Source organism: Arachis hypogaea, chromosome 14 (genome assembly GCF_003086295.3).
Source record: "Arachis hypogaea cultivar Tifrunner chromosome 14, arahy.Tifrunner.gnm2.J5K5, whole genome shotgun sequence".
Lineage (NCBI taxonomy): Eukaryota > Viridiplantae > Streptophyta > Magnoliopsida > Fabales > Fabaceae > Arachis > Arachis hypogaea.
The window spans coordinates 65,798,595-65,823,201 of record NC_092049.1 but is presented as its reverse complement, the minus strand read 5'-3'; the positions used below and the strand labels follow the sequence as shown (position 1 = coordinate 65,823,201).

At 39.0% G+C, this 24,607-nt stretch overlaps 1 non-coding gene across 1 annotated transcript; it reads left to right on the top strand.

Moving 5' to 3' along the window:
* Positions 1 to 8,709: 8,709 nt before the first annotated feature.
* Positions 8,710 to 8,816, top strand: LOC112746198 (small nucleolar RNA R71). Its single transcript, XR_003174093.1, has one exon. It is a non-coding gene; the product is annotated as a small nucleolar RNA R71 (small nucleolar RNA).
* The last annotated feature ends 15,791 nt before the right edge of the window (positions 8,817 to 24,607 follow it).

The following is a 24,607-nucleotide window of genomic DNA, read 5'->3' as shown; positions in this document are numbered from 1 at the left end:
AAGGCTAAGATGCCATTTTCTCAAAAACTTTGTCAAGAGGAAAGGGATAAACAGTTTGCCCATTTTGCGGAGTATCTCAGAACATTAGAGATAAAGATCCCTTTTACAGAAGCTCTTGAACAAATACCTTATGCAAAGTTCATGATGGACATTCTAAGTCATAAGAAGGATTGGAGAAAGACACAAACAGTCCTCCTCACTGAGGAATACTGTGCAGTCATTCAAAATAGCTTGCCAGGGAAGCTTAAGGATCTTGGAAGCTTTATGATACCATGCACTCTAGGTAATGCGTGTACAAGAACAGCTCTATGTGTCCTTGGGGCAAGTATCAACCTAATACCCACTTCTTTGATAAAGAAGCTCTGTTTGACTGATGAAGTCAAACCAACCTGCATGTGCCTTCAACTTGCTGACGGTTCTATTAAGATACTATCAGGAGTAATTGAAGATATGATTGTCAGGGTGGGACCCTTATCCTAGGAAGACCCTTCCTAGTTATAGGATGGACACTCATTGATGTTGACAAAGGGGAAGTAACCCTAAGAGTCAACGAGGAAAAGTTCGTAACTAATATTGTCAAAGCTATGCAGCATCCAGACATTCATGAGGAATGCATGAGCATTGACCTCATTGATTCCCTGGTGAAAGAGGTCAACATGGCCGAAAGCCTCAAGGAAGGGCTAGATGATATCCAACCAGATTCATAGGAAACCTCTGAGGAAAAGGAGAAGTCTCCAAAACTTGAGCTTAAGCCATTACCTTTGATGCACGAAAACTTGTCTCTCAACATTAAAGTATACCGAATTGTCGTCAAGTAAAAACTCACAATAGAGTGAGGTCGAATCCCACAGGGATTGATTGGTCAAGCAACTTTAATTCGAGGAATGTTCTAGTTGAACTAAGCAGAATTAGATTTGAGATTTGTAGAAAATTAAATGGCAGGAAAGTAAATAGCAGAAAACGTAAATGCTAGAAATAAAGAGCTGAATGTAAATAGCGGAAAGTAAATTGCAGAATCTTAAATGGGAATTGGGAAGATGCTCATAAAAGTAGACTGCAGAATTTATAGAGAATGGGTAAGATCAGAAATGGGAAATTCATTGGGCTTAGGAGATGTTGCAATCTCCGGATCAAGTTCATTTTCATCTCTTCCTCAATCAATGCATTCATTGATCTCCTTGGCAATCTTAAGTGATCGAATTCCAATTTCTTGGTAATTCAATCTCTCAAATCTTAATTAATAGCCAATTCCTTGGTCAATTGCTCTTGAGAAAAGATGAAGTATGGTCACTGATTATACCACATGTATTTCCAAATCAAAGTGTTGGTAGGATTATATGTCACTATATCCATCCAAACCCCAATTTGGTCCAACATGAGAAAGCATTTCTAGCATGATCTCTTCATTCCTCTTCCAAAGTTCCGAAGAGATCCAAGTATGAATAGCTTCTTTTCCAAGATAACTACCCAATTGAATGAAGATTGAAAGCTTTCTAGTAAAATCAAGAGAAAAAAGAGAAGAAGAATAATGAAAACTAATATTGATCCATCAAATTACAACAGAGCTCCCTAACCTAATGAAAGGGGTTTAGTTGTTCATAGCTCTGGGAATGAAAAGCATAGATGGAGAATATATTCTCAGAATTAAACTAAAAGTTTCAGAGAAAGTAAAATACAGAGAGTAGTTCTCTAATTTCCAACCCCTTTTTGATTCAAAACTACCCCTATATATACTACTCTTCTGATCTTCTAGTTGGTTCTTCAAATCTTAGATATGGTCCTTTGGATCTTGAGTTTGAAGCAGTTATCGTCTTCAGTGGGCTTAGCTTTACTTGCAGAGAGAAAGTGTGAAGTAGGCAGGAACTTTTAGCTTAGGACGTTAGTGGCGTTAACGTTAAGTGAAAGTGTGGGTTCGAGAACGTTAGTGGCAGTTACCTTTTTCACTAACGTTCCTAACCCAAGGGTGATCCACGTTAACTTCAACGTTAGTGGCACCAACGTGACCACTAACGTTGCCTCTTGATCCTTCGCACACGTTATTGGGACTAACCTTTTCCAATAACGTTGAGAATCCTCCCTTCCCTACGTTAGAGTTCAGGTTAGTGTGGCTAATGTGACCTTTAACGTAGGCTTGCCAAATCTTCAAAAACGTTAGTGACACTTACCTTTGTCACTAACGTTTTAAAACGCCCCTACTTCCTACGTTAGAGTTCACGTTAACTAGGTTAACGTGGCTTCTAACGTGGTGGTGATAGCCATCTCCAACGTTAGTGACAAAGGTGAGTGTCACTAACGTTGGCTCATCATTCTTTCATCCACGTTAGCTTCCACGTTAACTAAGTTAACGTGGGAGTTAACGTTGCTCATAGTGGCTCATTCCAACGTTAGTGACAAAGGTGAGTGTCACTAACATTGGCAATTCTTGCTCCCTCCACGTTAGCTTCCACGTTAATTAAGTTAACGTGGCAACTAACGTGGCTCAAAGTGGCTTAGTCCAATGTTAGTGACAAAGGTGAGTGTCACTAACGTTGGCCATTCTTTTGCTTCCCCACGTTAGAGTCCACGTTAACTGAGTTAACGTGGCTCTTAACGTGGCCAATATGAGCTTGGTCCAACGTTAGTGACAAAGGTGAGTGTCACTAACTTGGCTTCATTTCCTTCTTCCACGTTAGAGTTCACGTTAACTTAGTTAACGTGACTCTTAACGTGGGCTATAATGGCTTCGAGGACGTTATTGGTGATTACTTTTGTCATTAACGTTGCAAGCTAGCTCCCATCCCACGTTAGTGTTTATGTTAGTTAGACTAACGTGGCTGCTAACGTAGTTCTTCCTTGCTTCCTTTGTCCTGAAATCAAGCAATAGAGTACATCAAAGTTCTAATCCAAATCATGAGACATGCATCATCCAGTTTGTCATACAATTCTTGCATAATTCTCATGAAATCATGTAAAGTGCACAATGTTTGCTTGAATCAAGATGTAAGTGAAATTTTACCCAAAACTTGCTTATTTCTTAAGAAAATGCATGAAACTACCCTAAAACAGTAAAGAAAAGGTCAGTGAAACTGGCCAAAATGCCCTGGCATCACAACACCAAACTTAAAGCTTGCTTGTCCCTAAGTAAGTACTGGAACAAGAGAATGATGAATGAAATGACAAGATGAATGAATCATTATTGTGGAAGTCATGTTCTTGGTTTTATGGGGTTTCAGGCATAGCAACTTAGGTTCATTCATTTACTGGCTTTCAGACCTTTATCATGTCCTGGAATACTCACTTGATTGCACCCTATGAGACTTTTATTCATTGATCCTTTTGTTGTTTTCAGGGTTTGATTGTGCTCTTAGGCTAAGTGCTCTGTGAGGGGGCAACTCTTTAAGATAAGCTTTCAGCCAGCACTCCCGAACCAGTTGGTTCAAGGTGCTAGGTATTAAGACACCCCTAAGGACTTACTCCCTCAAGTCTCTTTTCCCCATACATACACACCACAGGCACATGGTTTGTTTATTTTCTTTCTTGAGACCTTGGTGTCCAGCACCTCTTTGGGTTACTAAGTGTTCTGTAGCAAGGGTTACTCTTGATAGTGGACTTTCAGCTGATAATCCCGGGTTAGTTAACCCAAGTTACCAAGTGATAAGGCACCCCTGAGAGCTTATTCATCCAAGTAAATCCCTTACACAGGAGCACCACAGACACATGCCTCAAGATTCAAACCCTTGGTGCCTAGCCTTATTTCTTACTCTTTTTTTCTTTTATTTTTTCAACTTTCATTTTCTCTTTCCCTTTTTCTTATTAGGATCTTGTTATTTAGCTAGTCTCATGGGGTGTGTTTCAAGCATATGATTCAGGACAGATAGTTGCCTTCCTACCTTATTGGTGAACCAACTTAGCTAATCTATTACCACACCACAAAATTAGGAACTTACTCCACAATATGAATTCCACTCTGGTCTTTTATAACAAACATTCTCTTTTTATTTGGCTTAAAAAAGACAAGCATACAATAAGCAAGATGGAATTGAAAATAGGCAATTTGACTAGCAATCATAAACCTAAGCAAGGAGAATACTAAAAATAGAATTAAAAATTCTAAACTACCATGGAAGCATGTTCTATTTCATACATGATTTTCCTTATTTAAAACTTGAAAAAGATGGGACAATGAGGGAACTCCACCACCTTTTACTCATGGGGTTGCTCCTGCTCTCCTTCTTGTTTGTCCTCTTTGTGTTTTTCTTGAGTGCTTGCACTCCCACTTCCCTTGCTTTTCCCAATCAACTTCTTCCAGAAGCCAGCGTCTTCCATCTTCTTCTTCAGTGTTTCCTTCTGCTGTTTCACCTTCCTTTCCTCTTGTTCTGTTAGCTCTTTTTGGACTTCATCATACCTGGGGATTGCAGAGTTCAGATTATGCATATGACTAGACATATAGTTCAACTTGGCTTGAGTGTTTATGTAGAACTCCTCCCGATGTAGTTGCCGTCCTTCATTGAGTACGCTGAACTCATTGAATGCCTTCGCCTGAGCTAGCTGTCGTTGATTGAGTTCTTGAAGGCGCTTGTCTTGTTGCTCTTGTCTTTCAGTCACTTGATTTATGGCTTGAGTAAGCTGGGAATAGTGTTCCATTTGCTGTTTTTGCCATTCTCCTTGTTGATTCATTCAATTAGAAAAGAGCTCTTCTTGACGATCCATCCTTTGAGCTTGAATGTGCAGTTGTTGTTCTTGTCCCTCCATATAACTCCTTGCTAGCTCCTCAATGGCTCCGTGAATGTGATTCAGGTTTATGTTGGTTGGGTCATAATATTCTCTTTGTTGGTGTTCTTCCTAATGAGACTCTTCTTGGTGAGGTCCTTCTTTTGGCTTTCGCTTCCCTATTTGAGGTCTTCTTTGTTGTTGAGCAGGTGTCGTATAAGTTAGACGCTGAAGCGTAATTAGCCTCCCAGGGTTTACCCAGTCTGGATTGCTATCCTCGAAGACTACTTTGGCTTTCATACACAGTCTGAGGATGGTGCTGGGGTACAAAAGCCTGGCACCCGAATCAATCTTCTCAGCTGACTCTTGAATCCCCTCAGCTATAAGTTTATGCACATTGATATCTCCACCCTGTACTAAGCAATGTACCATGGTGGCTCGAGTAACGTTGACCTCAGAATTGTTTGCGGCTGGGAGGATAGACCTCCTCACGAGTTCAAACCATCCCTTGGCTTCCGGGCTGAGGTCTCCTCTCTTGATGAATCGGGGTCTCCGATCCGCATACCTCTCTCAGTCAGCTGCTATAACACATATGTCGGTCACGATTTCGGTGAGTTCATCATTGTCAGGGCTCTTGCTTATTCTTGCATGATAAATAGGCTCATCAAAATGTGGTGATTTCAACTGAAGAGTCCTTGTTATAGCATTGGGGCTGAAATCCACCTCTCTCCCTCTTACGTAACTTTTGAAGGTGGGGGCCTTGGTTTTGTCTTCTCTGACCACATTTGCATAGAACTCTTTGATGAGGTTTGCATTTATCTTTCCCTCTGGGTTCGTAAGCCTTTGCCAACCTCTTTGTTTAATCTTCTCTCGAATCTGTGGGCACTCATCCTCGTCAATTTGGAATGTTAACTCAGGCAGTATCTTCTTGAGCTTTATCCGTTCAAATTCGAGTTCATGGAATGCAGTTTTGAATCTCCTCTCGTCGAAAGGAATGCTCTCCACCGGTTCCTTCCTCTTTTGCCTCTTGGAGCTTGATGATGCCATGAGTAGGGGTTGATGTGTGAAGGAGGTAGAAGGTATGGTTAGATGAGGAATTCGGTTTGTCAGGATAGGGTGTAGTGAAAAGAAGGAGTGTGGGAATTCGAGAATGAGAAGTTTGGAGAACTGGTTATTGGAATGTGAAGTACAAAGGATGGGAATTTCGGATGTGGAAGTGGTGGGGACTAAAATCACTTATATAGGGAAGTGGTGAGTGAATAAAAGATGTGGATTGATGGAGTGGTTGTTTGATGGATGGTTGGAGTTTTGCATGGAATGAGCACAAGGATCATCAACTTTATGAAGGAATTGGTTCGGTCTCCAAGGTATCCTTCTTCCAATGTTGCATGGCCACATTTTCCAATGTATTCCCCTTGAAGACAAGTGTGTACTCCCCCTTCATGAAGTGGTCGAGACTTCTCCTATCAATTGTCCCATCAATTTTTCTACAAAATAAGAAAAAAGTGATTTTTAAATGTGTGGATAGTGACGGCAAAAAAATAAAAAATTTTTGCTTATTCATGAGTACAAACCAACTGACTAACTGAATGTCCATGTATGCAACATTGGTGACACCAAACTAAGTTTGGTGTCATGTGGTGTAAAGGATTTGTTCAAGGCCTTAAGAGTGACATAATATGGGTTACATTTATGTTCTCTTAGTATGCCTTGAACACCAAACTTGTTCTTCACTATGTGCTGCATACAAGGATACATTTAAGTGCATGTCAAAGTTTGATTTTGATTTCATGAACTCTTGCATTATTCACTATTCTAAAAGCATATAAAACATGGGTTGCCTCCCATGAAGAGCTCTTTTAGCATCACTAGCTTGACGTTTTTCCTCTGTCAGGGTGGTTGGTAGTGCTTCAAGTCCTCCCCCCTTGCAGTAAATCTATCTCCATTGGCTTCATCAAGGATCTCCACATGTTCTAAGGAGAGAACTCTGTTGATGGTAAAAACTTTAGGTAGCTGAGATGGGATGGTGGGAAGATCGGGGGGATAGCTGGGAAGTAAGCTGAGATCACTTTATCCCCTGGAGAAAAGTCCTCTGTAGGGATCTTCTTGTTCCTCCACCTCCTAGGTGCCTTCTTCTTTGTTCCTTTTGATGTTGCCTTGCTCTTTGTGACCTCCTCTTCCAAGGAGATTTTGTTGCTGGTCTCATATAACTCTGGTGGTTTAGGTTTCTCCTGATTTTCCTTGAGCTGTGACAGCTGTTGATTGCCTTGTTCATCAACCAAGGGGATTCCCAGATGTGTTGGTTGTGCTTCAGTGCTTGTTTCTTCCTTCAGTATCTCACTGTGATCTTTCCTTGGTTCTTTGTTCTCTTGATCTGTTTCTTGTGAGGGCTTGAAAACATTGAAAGTGAGTTTTTCATTATGGATCCTCAAAATTAGCTCCCCTCGCTCCACATCTATAAGTGCTCTGGCTGTAGCTAGGAATGGTCTTCCCAATATGATTGGGTGGAGGTGACTCTCTTCCATGTCCAATATGACAAAGTCTGTGGGCAAGAAGTATTTTCCAACCTTCACCAGCACATTTTCAACCACTCCTACTACTTATTTTTGAGTTTTGTCAGCCAGTCTGATAACTACATCTGTGGGTATTATCTCATTGATCTGCAGCCTCTTCATAAGGGATAAAGGCATTAAGTTGATGCTTGCTCCCAGATCACAGAGTCCTTTGTCAAACATTGTTTCTCCTATGGCACAAGGGATGTGAAAACTCCCTGGGTCTTTTCTTTTCGTAGGCATCTCTGGTTGAATGAGAGCACTGCACTCCTTATTCATCACTATTGTTTGTCCTTATTTGAGTGAGCTTTTCCTGGTCAGCAGCTCCTTCATATACTTAATGTATGAGGGCATTTGTTGGAGGGCCTTGATGAATGGTATGTTTACATGGAGAGATGCAAATATGTCAAGAAACCTTGAGTATATTCTCTTCTCTACACCACCATTGAGTAATTGGGGAAAAGGTGCATAGAGTCTTATCAGCTCCTTCTGTGAAATTTTGGGTGCTTGGTGCTCCTCTTCCTGTTTCTCTGCTGATGTATCTCCAGGTTGTTCTAATGGTTTGTTCGGTTCATCCTCGGTCTCCTTATCACTTATAGTGACCATCTTGCAATCTTCCCATCTTACTTCCTTTGCTTCACCTATCGGGTTTTTCTCTGTGTCACTTGGGAAGCTGTCTGTAGGTTTGGGAATCTGCTCGGAGAGGTATCCCACTTGAAATTCCAGCCTCTTGATGGTGTCTCCCTGATTCTTGATATTGGCTTGCACCTCCTCCTTGAACATCTTGTTATCTTGAATCTCCTTGCATATGCCTTCAAGTAGAGTCTCAATCCTTGAGAGTCTGTCATAAGATGATGGTGGGTTGGGATTGGATGGATGAGAAGGGTTATTTTGGTTTTGGTATGGATGTGGAGAGGTGTTGTTAGGGCAGTGTTGATATGATCTCTGTGTGGAATGTTGGTGAGCTGCATGGTTGTTGGGGTTGTGACGTCTCTGATCTTGGTCTTGATCTTGTTGATTTCTCCACCCAAAGTTTGGGTGATTCCTCCAACCAGGGTTGTAGGTCTTGGAGTATGGATCATGGGTCTGCCTGGGTGAGTTTCCAATGTAGTTGGCTTGTTCATACTCACCTTCTGCCTCTACATTCACCCCCTCTTGGGTTGTTGATGAGGTGGTGATTGCTGCTACTTGGTTCCTCTCCATCTTCTTGGTGAGGTCGGCCAACTGCTTGGTAATAAGCTTGTTTTGGGCCAGCAGTACATCCACATTGTTTAACTCCATCACTCCTCTAGTGTTGCCTCTTTCAGAAGCATAGAAGTAGTCATTCTCTGCTACAGTCTCAATGATATCTATGGCCTCCTCAATGGTCTTCTTTTTGTTCAGAGATCCCCCGGATGAGTGGTCTACTACCTTCTTTGATTCATAGGAGAGGCCTTCATAGAAAATGTGTAGCCGCACCCATTCATTGAACATATCTGGTGGACACCTTCTTGTCAGGTCCTTAAACCTCTCCCATGCTTCGTAGAGAGTCTCACCATCTTGTTGCCTGAAAGTTTAAACCTCAGCTCTCAACCTGTTGATTCTTTGAGGAGGATAAAATCTTTCCAAAAATTTGTTCACCACATCTTCCCAGGTTGTTAAGCTCTCCTTCGGAAAGGACTCCAGCCATTTAGATGCTTTGTCCTTGAGTGAGAAGGGAAATAAGAGTAGTCTATAGGTGTCAGGATGAACACCGTTAGACTTCACAGTATCACATATCCTCAGAAAGGTGGTTAAATGTTGGTTTGGGTCTTCTTGGACACCTCCTCCGAACGAACAGTTGTTCTGAACAAGGGTGATGAGCTGTGGCTTTAGTTCAAAGTTGTTGGCATGTATGGTTGGCTTTTGAATGCTACTCCCACAGTTTCCTAGGTTTGGGTTGATATAAGAGCCTAAAACTCTTCTCTCCTGCCCAACATGATTTGCTAGACCTTCTCTGCCATGGTTGTGAACCTCTTCTTCATGATGGTTCTCCATATTTTCATCCATGTTTGGTTCAAAATACTCCTCTTCTTCCTCCACACCAACTACTCTCTTTCCTCTTGCTTCCCTCCTTAATCTAAGGAAGGTCCTCTCAGGTTCAGAATCAAAGGAAGTTGAAGCCTCGCTTCTTCTCCGTGTCATACAACCAACAAGGCACAAGCAAGGAAATAGATGCAGAAAGTATTTCTGTTAGAATTGCTGTTAGTGTGAGTGATGCAATATATCAAACAGTTAGTAGGTTAGTGGACTGAATTGTAAACAACTAAGAAAATGGGTAGGGGAAAGGGGAGAAAATAACTAAAACTGAAAGTAAATTACTCAAACAGAATTTTAAATTAAACAAAAGAAAAATGCTCAATCTAGTTATCCTCCAATTTAATCATTGTTGATACAAAATCAATCCCCGGCAACGGCGCTGTTAACTTGATGCACGGAAACTTGTCTCTAAACAATTTCCCTTCGGCAAGTATACCGAATTGTCGTCAAGTAAAAACTCACAATAGAGTGAGGTCGAATCCCACAGGGATTGATTGGTCAAGCAACTTTAATTCGAGGAATGTTCTAGTTGAACTAAGCAGAATTAGATTTGAGATTTGCAGAAAATTAAATGGCGGGAAAGTAAATAGCAGAAAACGTAAATGCTGGAAATAAAGAGCTGAATGTAAATAGCGGACAGTAAATTGCAGAATCTTAAATGGGAATGGGGAAGATGCTCATAAAAGTAGATTGCAGAATTTATAGAGAATGGATAAGATCAGAAATGGGGAATTCATTGGGCTTAGGAGATGTTGTATTCTCCGGATCAAGTTCATTTTCATCTCTTCCTCAATCAATGCATTCATTGATCTCCTTGGCAATCTTAAGTGATCGAATTCCAATTTCTTGGTAATTCAATATCTCAAATCTTGATCAATAGCCAATTTTTTGGTCAATTTCTCATGAGAAGAGATGAAGTATGGTCACTGATTATACCACATGTATTTCCAAATCAAAGTGTTGGTAGGATTATATGTCACTATATCCATCCAAATCCCAATTTGGTCCAACATGAGAAAGCATTTCTAGCATGATCTCTTCATTCCTCTTCCAAAGTTCCGAAGAGCTCCAAGTATGAATAGCTTATTTTCCAAGATAACTATCCAATTGAATGAAGATTGAAAGCTTTATAGTAAAATTAAGAGAAAAGAGAGAAGAAGAATAATGAAAACTAATATTGATCCATCAAATTACAACAGAGCTCCCTAACCCAATGAAAGGGGTTTAGTTGTTCATAGCTCTGGGAATGAAAAGCATAGATGGAGAATACATTCTCAGAATTAAACTAAAAGTTACAGAGAAAGTAAAATACAGAGAGTAGTTCTCTAATTTCCAACCCCCTTTTTTATTCAAAACTACCCCTATATATACTACTCTTCTGATCTTCTTGTTGGTTCCTCAAATCTTGGATATGGGCCTTTGGATCTTGAGTTTGAAGCAATTATCCTCTTCAGTGGGCTTAGCTTTACTTGCAGAGAGAAAGTGTGAAGTAGGTAAGAACTTTTAGCTTAGGACGTTAGTGGCGTTAACGTTAAGTGAAAGTGTGTGTTCGAGAACGTTAGTGGCAGTCACCTTTTTCACTAACGTTCCTAACCCAAGGGTGATCCACGTTAACTTCAACGTTAGTGGCACCAACGTGACCACTAACGTTGCCTCTTGATCCTTCACACACGTTATTGGGACTTACCTTTTCCAATAACGTTGAGAATCCTCCCTTCCCTACGTTAGAGTTCACGTTAGTGTGGCTAACGTGACCTTTAACGTAGGCTTGCCAAATCTTCGAAAACGTTAGTGACACTTACCTTTGTCACTAACGTTTCAAAAGACCCCTACTTTCCACATTAGAGTTCACGTTAACTAGGTTAACGTGGCTTCTAACGTGGTGGTGATAGCCATCTCCAACGTTAGTGACAAAGGTGAGTGTCACTAACGTTGGCTCATCATTCTTTCATCCACGTTAGCTTCCGCGTTAACTAAGTTAACGTGGGAGTTAACGTTGCTCATAGTGGCTCATTCCAACGTTAGTGACAAAAGTGAGTGTCACTAACGTTGGCGATTCTTGCTCCCTCCACGTTAGCTTCCACGTTAACTAAGTTAACGTGGCAACTAACGTGGCTCAAAGTGGCTTAGTCCAACGTTAGTGACAAAGGTGAGTGTCACTAATGTTGGCCATTCTTTTGCTTCCCCACGTTAGAGTCCACGTTAACTGAGTTAACGTGGCCAATATGAGCTTGGTCCAACGTTAGTGACAAAGGTGAGTGTCACTAACGTTGGCTTCATTTCCTTCTTCCATGTTAGAGTTCACGTTAACTTAGTTAACGTGACTCTTAACGTGGGCTATGATGGCTTTGAGGACGTTATTGGCGATTACTTTTCTCATTAACGTTGCAAGCTAGCTCCCATCCCACGTTAGTGGTTATGTTAGTTAGACTAACGTGGCTGCTAACGTGGTTCTTCCTTGCTTCCTTTGTCCTGAAATCAAGCAATAGAGTGCATCAAAGTTCTAATCCAAATCATGAGACATGCATCATCCAGTTTGTCATACAATTCTTGCATAATTCTCATGAAATCATGTAAAGTGCACAATGTTTGCTTGAATCAAGATGTAAGTGAAATTCTATCCAAAACTTGCTTATTTCCTAAGAAAATGCATGAAACTACCCTAAAACAGTAAAGAAAAGGTCAGTGAAACTGGCCAAAATTCCCTGGCATCAATCTTTCTCCCTGAAATATACATTTTTGGGAGAAGGAGACACCTATCCTGTGATCATAAGCTCTGCCCTAGAGCCACAGGAAGAAGAAGTACTAATTAAAGTGTTCAAAACACATAGGACCGCCCTTGGTTGGACTATAAGTGACCTTAAGGGAATTAGCCCTGCCCGACGTATGCATAAGATCCTATTGGAGGACAATGCCAAACCATTGGTACAACCACAGAAGCGTTTGAATCCAGCTATGGAGGAAATAGTGCAGAAGGAAGTCACTAAGCTCTATGAGGCTGGGATTATTTATCCCATTTCTAACAGCCCCTGGGTGAGCCTTGTCCAAGTTCTCCCTAAGAAGGGATGGACGACAGTGGTTCATAATGAAAGGAATGAGCTAATCCCAAAAAGGACAGTTACAGGGTGGCGTATGTGCATTGACTACAGAAAACTCAATGACGCCACCAGGAAAGATCATTTTCCTTTACCCTTCATTGACCAAATGCTAGAAAGACTAGCAGGTCATGCTTTTTATTGTTTCCTGGATGAGTATTTGATGGATATTTTGGAAAACAAATTCCACCACCTTAAAACTCACTGGCAAGTGGACTGGGTCACATCAAGTAATAATAAATCACATGAGTGAGGTCGATCCCACAGGGATTGAAGGATTCAGCAATTTTAGTTAGGTGATTAATTTAGTCAAGCGAATAAGAGTTGATTTGAGTGATTTGTGTTCAACAAAAGTTAAATTGCATGAAATTTAAAGGGAAAGGGGGTAATGGACTGTAAATTAAAAAGGCAAAGAAAGTAAAGAAGCTGAATCTTAAAGTGCAAGTAATGTAAATTGCAGAAACCTAGATTGCAAGAAATGTAAATGACTGAAGCTTAAAGTGCAAGAAATGTAAATTTCTTGAATTATAAAAGGATTTGGGAATCGGGATTGCAGAAATTAAACAAGCAGAAGTAAATGACAATTAAATGAGGATTAGAAATTAAATTGAGATGCAACAGATCTGAATAAGAAAGGAAAATTACTTTGAAAACCAAACAGAAAGTAGACTGCAACTTAATTGCACTAGCTAAAGGGAAATTGAAGATCTCAGGGGGGGAAGAGACTAGAAAACAAGTCTAGATCTCAAATTCTTCCTTGATCCAACAAGAACAATTGCAAAAGAAGTAGAAGAGTAAATTGCATAAGAAGTAAAAGAAAGCAATAAATAGAATTTGGATTCAAATCACAGTTTCTAGAATTATGCAGAAAACAAACAAAGAGATCTCAAGGTGAGATTGAAACAGAATTTCATCAATTCTTCACCCAAGATCTAAAACAAGAAGTAAAGAGTGCAGAAGCAAGAACAAGGAAGAAGAGAGATCAATTCTCCCTCCCAATTCTCAGAGATCCAAAGTCAAAGTAAAAACTCTCAAAATTACAAGTGAAAATTCTAAAAGAAAGTAAAAGTCCCCTCTCTAAATCAAACTAGCTTCTATTTATACACTTCCTAATTTTTTATTTTAGAATTTGGAGTGGGCTTTTTAATTTGGTGAAGAGTTGAATTTAAATTGAATCTTGGTTCAATTTTGGCCCATGGTGCTTGCTCCCAGTAGTGTGCTCAGCTCTTGGTGAGAGCGCAGCATCATGGCTTGTGTCCTTGGCTCTTTGTAGCGTGCCAAGCTTATGTGCATCAGGGTAGCGCTCTGCTCTACTTGAGAGCGCAGCATCATGCTGCCTTGAGGTTTGTCTTGGGCGCACCAAGCTTCCTGGCCATGCCAAATTGTGCGTGCCATGCCTCCCTGGCCGTGTCATACTCGCGCTTCATGCATCAAGGAGTGAGGAGAGTAGCGCTTAGCTCTTGGTAAGAGCGCAGCACTCCCTTTATTTTGGTGAGGTCTCAAGTTCGAAACCTTGGGGAGGCATTGCTGGCCTTTTTTGGCTTATTTTCCTTGGTGAGTAGCGCTTGCTTCCTCCCCCTTGCTCATGAGTTCGAACCTTGTGGCAAGCATTGGCAAGCTTTTCTCTTTGGATTTATTTTGGATGGAGCCCGATAATGCTCTTGACAAGAGCGGAGCGTTATGCTTTTCCCCTCTCTTCCTTGGTTCATTATAGTGCTCAGCTCTCAAGGAGAGCGTAGCATTCAAGCCTTGCTTCCTTGGTTCATTATTGTGCTCCCTTGGAGAGCACTGAGCTCTTGGAGAGAGCATTGTGGCTTTCCTCCTTCATTGTGCCACGCTTCTTAGGCTATGCTTTCTTATTTTCTTCTTTTCTTCATCTACAAGTAATCAAAACAACCAATCAAAGTATCACCAAATTCACAAGGTTTATAAATCATTTAAAAATCAATTAAATTTAGCTTAAACCTCATGATTTAGTATCAATTAAAGGGTGGTTGATTGATTCAAAGAAACCATGCAATACCACTCCAAATTACTAACTTAGAATGCAAGGAAGTGCATAAAACCTAATGAAACAAGTACAAAATTGCTTGAAAAACTATCCTATGATGACTTGTCATCACAACACCAAACTTAAAACCTGCTTGTCCCCAAGCAAGCATTAAACATAAGAGAAGATAGAATGAAATAGAGAAGTATGCATGTCCTTATTTAGCAGATAGCTGAATTTGGTTCATGGGGTTTTATGCAGATCAATGATAGCTCATTTATTACTTGCTACTAAATAAACAATGTTTCCCCAGGGGTTCACTAAGGTTGCTGCTCCAATGCTTTACTTTTTGCTTACTTCCCTTGCTAATTTTTCCTTCTTTATTTTTGCTTAGAGCTTATTGTTCATTGAAGGCTTGGTGGTAAATGTTACAGCAGCCTTTGGCTTAGTTTTGCTTAGCATTTCTTCACCACAGACACATGGCTCACATTTTCTTCCTAGGATCATTGATGCCCAGCATCTCTTTGGAATACTAAATGTTTTGTAGCTAGGTTGCTCTTTATTGTGGACTTTCAGTTGGCAATCCCAAATCAGTTGATCTAAGTGGCCAAGTTTTGAAATACTCCTTAGAACTTACTTGTCCAAGCATATCCTAGTACAAAAACACCACAGGCATGTGTCCTAGGGTCCAAGCTATTGGTGTCTAGCCTTGTTGTTTATTTCTTTGCCACTTTTTGGATTTTCTTTTTCTTTTTCTTTTTGTTTTGATTCTTTCTCAAGGGACTTTCATTAATTGAAAGCATTATAGCAACAAACTAGCTTAAGCTTCAAGTAACATGTCATTATGCAGCATTTATTTTATGAGTTAGCAATTGAATCAAACACATACCACCACTAACTTTCATTCTAACTTTTGCAACATTGAACAATTACTTTTCTAAATCAAATATTTTTTCTTTTATTCAAACAGCAAGGGAAACAAAAAAAAAATACTCAGGCTAATAAAGGATGACAAGATTATGCAAATTACTTTTTTTTTTCAACAAAAATTCTCACTTGCAAATAAATGAACACTTTAGCTAGACATGAAGGAATCCCTGAATTAGAACATTTTACCATAACAAGGATCAAGTGTGAATACAACCTGTCGGGTTGCAGCTTTTCATTCTTCCTTCTGTTGTGTCCCTTTTGTGTCATATTGCCGATTGTCTTCAAATGTTAGCTATTTTCCTGCATGATTCTCAAAAGTTGCATTCTTCTAAAGCCCTTAAGGCAACTGGTTAATATGCAGAGCTTATTTATGGGCTTTTGATCTTACTTTGGTGTGTGAACACCAAACTTAGTCCCTTACAAATGCTCCTTATGCAACAAGTTAACCATGTGTAAGACCCTTCTGTCTTTGCTAAAGGTAATAGCACCAAAAATAAGGAAACAGCAAATTGGTTAAATGGTTCATCTAATTGCTTGAAGCTAGCATTATGTAGAAGGTAAGAATGTGTTTTATGATGAGATTTTTTTGGTGGAACACCAAACTTAGAATCCTTCATTCTTCCTTAGATTGTTTTGGTGTGCAACACCAAACTTAGCTTCTTGCAATATAGATAAAACTAATTAACCTTTTTATTAAAATAGCTATAAAAAGGAAACTACCTTAGGTTGGGTTGCCTCCCAACAAGCGCTTATTTATTGTCACTAGCTTGACATTGGACCCCCCTTTTATGGTGGTTGTTGACTGTAGTATCTCAGCTTGTCCCCCCTTACTTTGAGCTTCTTCTTTGTTCCTTGATGCTCAATTTCGGTGTGCTCAAGTGAGAGTATTTTGCAAATAATGTAGTAGTCATTGACTTGTTGGTTTGTCCCCAACTGTTGATAGATCAACTGTACTTCATCACCCTTGAAGAACCCCTCTGTTGGAATCTTTTTGTTCTTCCAACCCTTTTTAGTTTTGTTCTTGTTTTTCTTCCTTCTGTTTGTTGATCCTTCTTCTTTGACAATAGGCTTCACTTTGGGGCTTTTCTTCTCAGTGGTTAACACTTCAGTGTCTTCTTGAGTTTCTTCATCACTCTGCACAATCTCTTTCTCTTTTTGCCCTGCTATGTTATCTGTTTCTTGCTTTGGAAGGTAACTACTGATTGTCTTATTGATTCCTTCCTTCCACTGTAAGTCTTCCTTGTTGAACCTTTGGGGATATGGCAATGGAGGTGTGAAGCTCACTCCCTGCCTTTGTTCCTTGGTTGGTTCTTCCATTGTATTGAGCTTCTCTGAAGTTTGCTTGCTTGTTGTCACTTCTTTGTTGCTGGCTTCCTCTTTCTCAGCTTGCTTCTTGTTATTTTCCTTTGGCTTCTTGGTTGCTCCTTCATCTTTCATCAAGACCTTTCCACTCCTTAGCTGTATAACTTTGCACTCTTCTTTTGGATTAGGAATGGTGTCGCTTGGAAATGAGCTTGATGGTCTCTCACTAGCAATTTGCTTGGAAAGCTGTCCAATCTATCTTTCCATATTTTTTGTGGAAGCTTCCTGGTTCTTTGTTGTCATCTCTTGGTGCTTCATCATTTTCTCCATTAAGAGCTCCAAGTTGGTGATCCTTTGAGAATCTTGTGAGATTGGTTGGTTGTGAGGTGTTGAGGGTTGATGGTAAGTGTTTTTATTGGTGGCTTGGTTATTGGATGGATGATGGTTAGAGTTGGGGTAATTATTTTGTGGTTTTCTGTATGTATTTTGGTTATTATTCTACTGGTTATTGTGGCTTGTGTTTTTCCAACTGTTTTGGATTGAATTCTTTTGCCATGGCTGTTGAGTCTAAGTGTGATTGTCTCCCCATCTGAGGTTGGGGTGGTTCTTCCAGGAGGGGTTGTAAGTATCACCATAAACCTCATTTGGCCCAGAATTTTGGTTGTGCATATACTGGACTTGTCCCTGCTGTTGATCCTCCTGAGTTTCTTCATTTGTCCCCCATGTGGGTAATGGTTGGCTTGTGCTTACTGTTGCAACTTGGAGGTTATCAATCCTTTTGGCCATTTGCTCAAATTATTGCTGAATTTGTTGCTGCATCATTTGGTTTTGAGCTAGGATTGAGTCCACTCCTTCCAATTCTATTACTCCTTTCCTTTGTGATGGTTAGCATTGCCTTTGGTGAGCAAAGAAATATTGGTTGTTAGCCACCATATCAATGAGATTTTGGGCCTCCTCTGCAGTTTTCATGAGTTGCAAAGAGCCTCTAGCTGAGTGATCCAGTGCTTCCTGAGATTTCAATGTCAAGCCTTCATAAAAATTCTGCAATATGTCCCATTCATTGAACATTTCAGGAGGGCACTTCCTGATTAGAGCCTTGTATCTCTCCCATACCTCATAGATGGGTTCAGTATCCATCTGTGTGAATGTTTGTACTTCATTCTTCAATCTAATAATCCTCTGCGGTGGGTAAAATTTGGCAAAAAATTTGCTCACTAGATCTTCCCAATTGTTGATGCTATCTCTTGAGAATGACTCCAACCATTGAGTTGCTTTGTCTCTGAGGGAAAATGGAAATAACAGCAGTTTGTAACTATCAGGATGCACACCATTAGTTTTGACAGTATCACAAATCCTCAGGAAAGTAGACAAGTGTTGGTTCGGATCTTCAAGTGGTCCTCCTCTATAGGAGCAGTTATTTTGAACCAAGGTGATGAGTTATGGCTTCAATTCAAAATTATTTGCATTAATATTTGGGGTAAGAATGCTACTCCCACAATGTCTAGGATTTGCAAATGTATATGAGGCCAAAATTCTCCTCTGTGGTGGATTGTTGTTGTTGTTGGCTGCTCTTGCTGGTGGATTCGGTGGATTTGTTGAGTGTTCCTCCATTTCCTGGAACTCTTCCTCTGATTCTTCCTCTCCAATAACACTTTTCCCTTTTGCCTCTCTTCTTAATCTCCTGAGGGTTCTTTCGTCTTGTTCACAAGAGGTGGGTCTAGCTCCCCTTGTCCCTGACATACAAACCAAACAAAAAGATTACACAAAACCAGAAAAACCAGGGAAAGCTTCACTCTATTGCTAGAGTGAGGTTTTAGTTAGCTTAAGAAAAAAATCAAACAGTTAGTGTGTTAGTCAAAAAGTAAAGAAACAGAAAAGAAAAAGTGCTTGATCTAGACCTTCACCTTCCTTAATCATTGTCAATCTAATCAATCCCCGGCAACGGTGCCAAAAACTTGATGGATATTTTGGAAAATAAATTCCAACACCTTAAAACTCACCGGCAAGTGGACCGGGTCACATCAAGTAATAATAACTCACATGAGTGAGGTCGATCCCACAGGGATTAAAGGATTGAGCAATTTTAGTTAGTTGATTGATTTAGTCAAGCGAATAAGAGTTGATTTGAGTGATTTGTGTTCAACAGAAGCTAAATTGCATGAAATTTAAAGGGAGAGGGGTAATGGACTATAAATTAAAAGGGCAAAGAAAGTAAAGAAGCTGAATCTTAAAGTGCAAGTAATGTAAATTGCAGAAACTTAGATTGCAAGAAATGTAAATGACTGAAGCTTAAAGTGCAAGAAATGTAAATTGCTTGAATCATAAAAGGATTTGGGAATTGGGATTACAGAAATTAAACAAGCAGAAGTAAATGACAATTAATAGAGGATTAGAAATTAAATTGAGATGCAACAGATCTGAACAAGAAAGGAAAATTACTTTGAAAACCAAACAGAAAGTAGACTGCAGCTTAATTGCACTAGCTAAAGAGAAATTGAAGATCTCAGTGGAAAAAACTAGAAAACAAGTCTAGATCTCAAATCCTTCCTTGATCCAACAAGAACAATTGCAAAAGAAGTAGAAGAGTAAATTGCAGAAGAAGTAAAAGAAAGCAATAAACAGAATTTGGATTCAAATCACAGTTTCTAGAATTATACAGAAAACAAACAAAGACATCTCAAGGTGAGATTGAAACAGAATTTATCAATTCTTCACCCAAGACCTAAAACAAGAAGTAAAGAGTGCAGAAGCAAGAACAGGGAAGAAGAGAGATCAATTCTCCCTCCCAATTCTTAGAGATCCAAAGTCAAAGTAAAAACTCTCAAAATTACAAGTGAAAATTCTAAAAGAAAGTAAAAGTCCATTCTCTAAATCAAACTAGCTTCTATTTATACACTTCCTAATTTTTGATTTTAGAATTTGGAGTGGACTTTTTAATTTGGTGAAGAGTTGAATTTAAATTGAATCTTGGTTCAATTTTGGCCCATGGTGCTTGCTCCCAATAGTGTGCTCAGCTCTTGGCGAGAGTGCAGCATCATGGCTTGTGTCCTTGGCTCTTTGTAGCGTGCCAAGCTTGTGTGCATCAGGGTAGCGCTCTGCTCTACTTGAGAGCGCAGTATCATGCTGCCTTGAGGTTTGTCTTGGGCGCACCAAGCTTTCTGGCCATGCCAAATTGTGCGTGTCATGCCTCCCTGGCCGTGTCACACTTGCGCTTCATGCATCAAGGAGTGAGGAGAGTAGCGCTCAGCTCTTGGTAAGAGAGCAGCACTCCCTTTGTTTTTGTGAGGTCTCAAGTTTGAAACCTTGGAGAGGCATTGCTGGCCTTTTTTGGCTTATTTTCCTTGGTGAGTAGCGCTTCCTTCCTCCCCCTTGCTCATGAGTTTGAACCTTGTGGCAAGCATTGGCAAGCTTTTCTCTTTGGATTTATTTTGGATGGAGCCCGATAATGCTCTTGACAAGAGCGGAGCATTATGCTTTTCCCCTCTCTTCCTTGGTTCATTATAGTGCTCAGCTCTCAAGGAGAGCGTATCATTCAAGCCTTGCTTCCTTGGTTCATTATTGTGCTCCCTTGGAGAGCACTGAGCTCTTGGAGAAAGCATTGTGGCTTTCCTCCTTCATTGTGCCACGCTTCTTAGGCTACGCTTTCTTATTTTCTTCTTTTCTTCATCTACAAGTAATCAAAACAACCAATCAAAGTATCACCAAATTTACAAGGTTTATAAATCATTTAAAAATCAATTAAATTTAGCTTAAACCTCATGATTTAGTATCAATTAAAGGGTGGTTGATTGATTCAAAGAAACCATGCAATACCACTCCAAATTATTAACTTACAATGCAAGAAAGTGCATAGAACCTAATGAAACAAGTGCAAAATTGCTTGAAAAACTATCATATGATGTATTGTCATCAGTATTCTGGGTACAATCAAATAGCAGTGGATCCACAGGATCAAGAGAAGACAGCATTCATATGTCCATCTGGCATGTTCGCCTATAGACGAATGCCATTTGGCCTGTGCAATGCGCCTGCCACCTTTCAAAGATGCATGTTATCTATCTTCTCTGATATGGTAGAGAAATTCCTTGAAGTATTAATGGATGACTTCTCTGTTTATGGAGACTCATTTGACTTCTGTCTTGATCATTGATGAGAAGACTTTTGTGTGGTTTAGAATTTTCAAATGAAATCTCGTTGCAATATAGTTTCTAAACCAACAATAGTTTGATGATTGGACTTTTGTGTGGTTTAGAATTCACAATTGAAAGCTCGTTGTAATATAGTTCCTAAACCAAGCAATAGTCCTTTTCATACAAAAATTTGTTTGTCACAAGTACAAACCCCTAAAATCTATAAACCGAAGTATTGAACCTCGGGTCATTCTCCCTAGGAATTACAATGAAGTGTCTTGTTATTGGTTATGAGTTATATTTTGGGGTAGTAAAAGGTCTTGGCAAGGTTTGGTGGTCAAGGATCTCTATCCTTATCACTAACCACAACATGAGAATTGGCAAGGATCAACCCCACTAAGTCAACCCCTAACTAGTAGTAGAGGAAAGTCAATTGAGCTATGTCAATCCAAGACCATAAGTCCTAGTTCTCCACCAAATCAATTAGTGAGATCTAGAGTTAATGGCTCCCAATCGTCAATCACTTGGACATTAGTAACTCAAGAGTTCCTAAGTTACCTCCCCAAGCCAAGAGCACTAAAATCTACTCTAAAATCTAACTAAGCATTTTATCAAACACTTAGAAAGCATAAAAGGAAAGCAAAGTAAAATTGCAAGGAATGTAAATCTACACTAAATCCAACCAAGCATTTCATCAAACACTTGGAAGGCATAAAAGGAAAACATAGTAAAATAGCAAGGAAAGTAAATCTACACTACTCAATTGCAAGGAATTAAACAACAACAAATCAAATCAACAATAAAGGAACATGAATCATAAATTGCATTGAAAGAGAAATAGAAGAACAAAAGTGCATCAATATAAAAGTAGAGAATTACATGAATTAAATGCTAAACTAGAGAGAGGAAACGTAGAAGAAGAAGAATTGCAAAAGGAAAAGTAAATCAAAGCATGAAATTAACCTAGATCTAAGAATTCCTAATCTAGATCTAACCTACTCCTAATTCTAGAGAGAAGAGAGAGCTTCTCTCTCTAGAAACTAGCTAAAAGCATGTGAAAACTAAAATAAAACTAAACTAATGACTAGATGTCTCATCCCTCTTCAATCTTTGGGTTAAATATCATTAGAAATGAGTTGGATTGGGCCCACAAGGCTTTAGAATTTGTTGGCCACTAATTTGCTTTTAATGATTCACGTGAAAATCGGCGCGTGCGCGCCCCCTAAACGTGATGTAACTATGACAAATCTTATATCATTTCGAAGCCTCGGATGTAGCTCAAGTTATGGTCGATTGAGTGCAAAGAGGTCGGCTTGACATCTTTTGTGATTCCTTCATTTCTTCATGAGTTCTCCACTTTTACATGCTTTTCCTTCATTTCCTTGATCCAATCTTTGCCTCCTAAATATGAAATCACTTAACAAACATATCAAAGCATCTAATAGAATCAAAGGTAAATCAAGATTAAACAATTAAGGACCTAAAAAGCATGTTTTCACTCTTAAGCACAATTAAAGGAGAATTTACAAAATCATGCTATTTCATTGGATAAATGTGGGAAAAGATGATAAAACCCTTCTAAATTCAACACAAGCTAAACCCTACAAATGGGGTTTATCAACCTCCCCACACTTAAACCAAGCATGTCCTCATGCTTAAACCAAGAGAGAAACAAGGGTTATCAATATTTATTCAATGAAGTCTAACTAAATGCAATCTACCTATATGCAACTATCTATATGAATGTAATTGCTTAGTAAAAATAAATCAATTCCCAAGAAGCATATATGTACAAGGGCCAAAGGTATTAACAACCATGCCAAACTACAATTGAATTGAGCTATTAAATATTTTTACAAACTTGCATGAAGAATGATGATCATAGGTGAAAACATGTAATTGAGCATCAAACCCTCACCGGATGTGTTTGCACTCTATTCGCTCAAGTGTTTAGGGTTGATTCACTCAATTCTCTTCTAATCATGCTTTCCAAGATTTGTTTTTCTTCTAATAATCAACATTTATTTCATGCATGCATACAAGTATCATGAGGTCTTTTCATAAGTTGTAATGGGGCTAGGGTTAAGGTAGGATGCATATTTGGCCAAGTGAGCTTGAAATTTGAATCTTTGATAAGCTTAGACTTCCCACCTAACCTATGACATCTTATACAACTTCAAAACTAATCTAACTACCCATTTTTTCACTTTTTTTTAACATACTCATGCATTTTCTTTTTTTTATTACAGCTCATATGCATTGATCTTTATTGAGCTTCACTTTGCTTTGGGGCATTTTGTCCTCTTTTTATTTCTTTTCTTTTTCTTTTTCTTTCTTTTTCTATTTTTTTTCTTTTCTTTTCCATATAGTTTTTTCTTTTTCTTTTGTCTTTCTCATTTTTTTTCTTTCAAACTATATACAAGAACATCAATGCATAAGGTCTATACATTTAATCAATACATGAGCATGTACCCAATTTCCAATATTTACAACAAAAAATTACAAAACTACCCTTTTATTCTCCCAATGTCCCAAGATTTTCCACACTTAAATGACACACACATACTAGCCTAAGCTAATCAAAGATCCAAATTAAGGACATTTATTGTTTTTCGCTTTAAGGCTTGTAATGTGCTAAATTAAGAACAAGTGGGTTAATTGTAGGCTCAAATTGGCTAACAATGGAAGATAAAAGGTAAGGCTATTTGGGTGAGTGAGCTAAATGAAACGATGGCCTCAATCATATAAATGCATGAATACATAAAATAATAGACATAAAGAGTCAAACAAATCAAAGATTACAATCATAGAAAGAGAATAATGCACACAAGAAGGAAAATAAGTGGTTGTAAGATGTAACCACACCGTTAGGCTCAAATCTCACAAGCTTGTGTTCTTAGCTCAAAACATGTTCCACAATATATATATAATTCAAGCAAGTTTTATGAGAAGTTTTCACTCAAATCAATTGAAGTGTCCTATAGATAATTTTCTCGAAAGATTTCATTATTTTGACTAAGCTTATTGTGTATATGTATGAAAAAATAAGAAAATGCAAGTAAAAATCCTAAAAACCTAAAATGAAATGCAAAAGTATTGGGATTAGAAATTTGTCACCCAAAATCGCCGACCGGTCGGACGACCTCCCCACACTTAAAAGTTTGCACCATCTTCGGTGCACTCAAAGATGAGTAAGGGGGTATGACGACTCTCCCGATTGCCACCTTCAGCTGGTAGGTCAACCGGTTGCTGCGTGCTCTTTCTTCCACTTCCATTTTTGCTTGTGGTGCATCATTCATGAAAAATAAAATATAACACCATAAGAGAAGAAAATATAAAAGCAGGGGCTTATACATTGTTGGAATGAGGTACTAATCACTAGAATTGAGTGAGTGGATTAGTGTGACATTAATGACAAATAAGTGTGTGAATTCTAAATTGCGCATGGTTTAGAACACACATTAGCATAAAAGCTATGTCACTAAAGAAGTATGAACTTTACTCATTCTAGTATGCTTGAGATGCTTTAAGTAAGCTTGTAAGGTAAAACAAGCATTAAAGAAGCATAAAAGCATTCAAGCTAAAAGCATATGGATGCATATGATCATGGAATACAATGTATTGAAGTAAATGTACAACATCCAATATCAAGAGATCGCCTAATCAAAGAATAAGGTTCAAATCACACGGTGGCCAAATCAAGCAATTCAAGAAGAGTTACAAGCTCGAAGGCAATTTTCATCACTTGGTATTCTCAAAAGGTAAGCATGAAAAACTCAAAACCAAATAGTAAAATATAACCTCAACAATAGAATCCAACAATGATTATAAACATAATGATGTTAAGATAACATCCCTTCT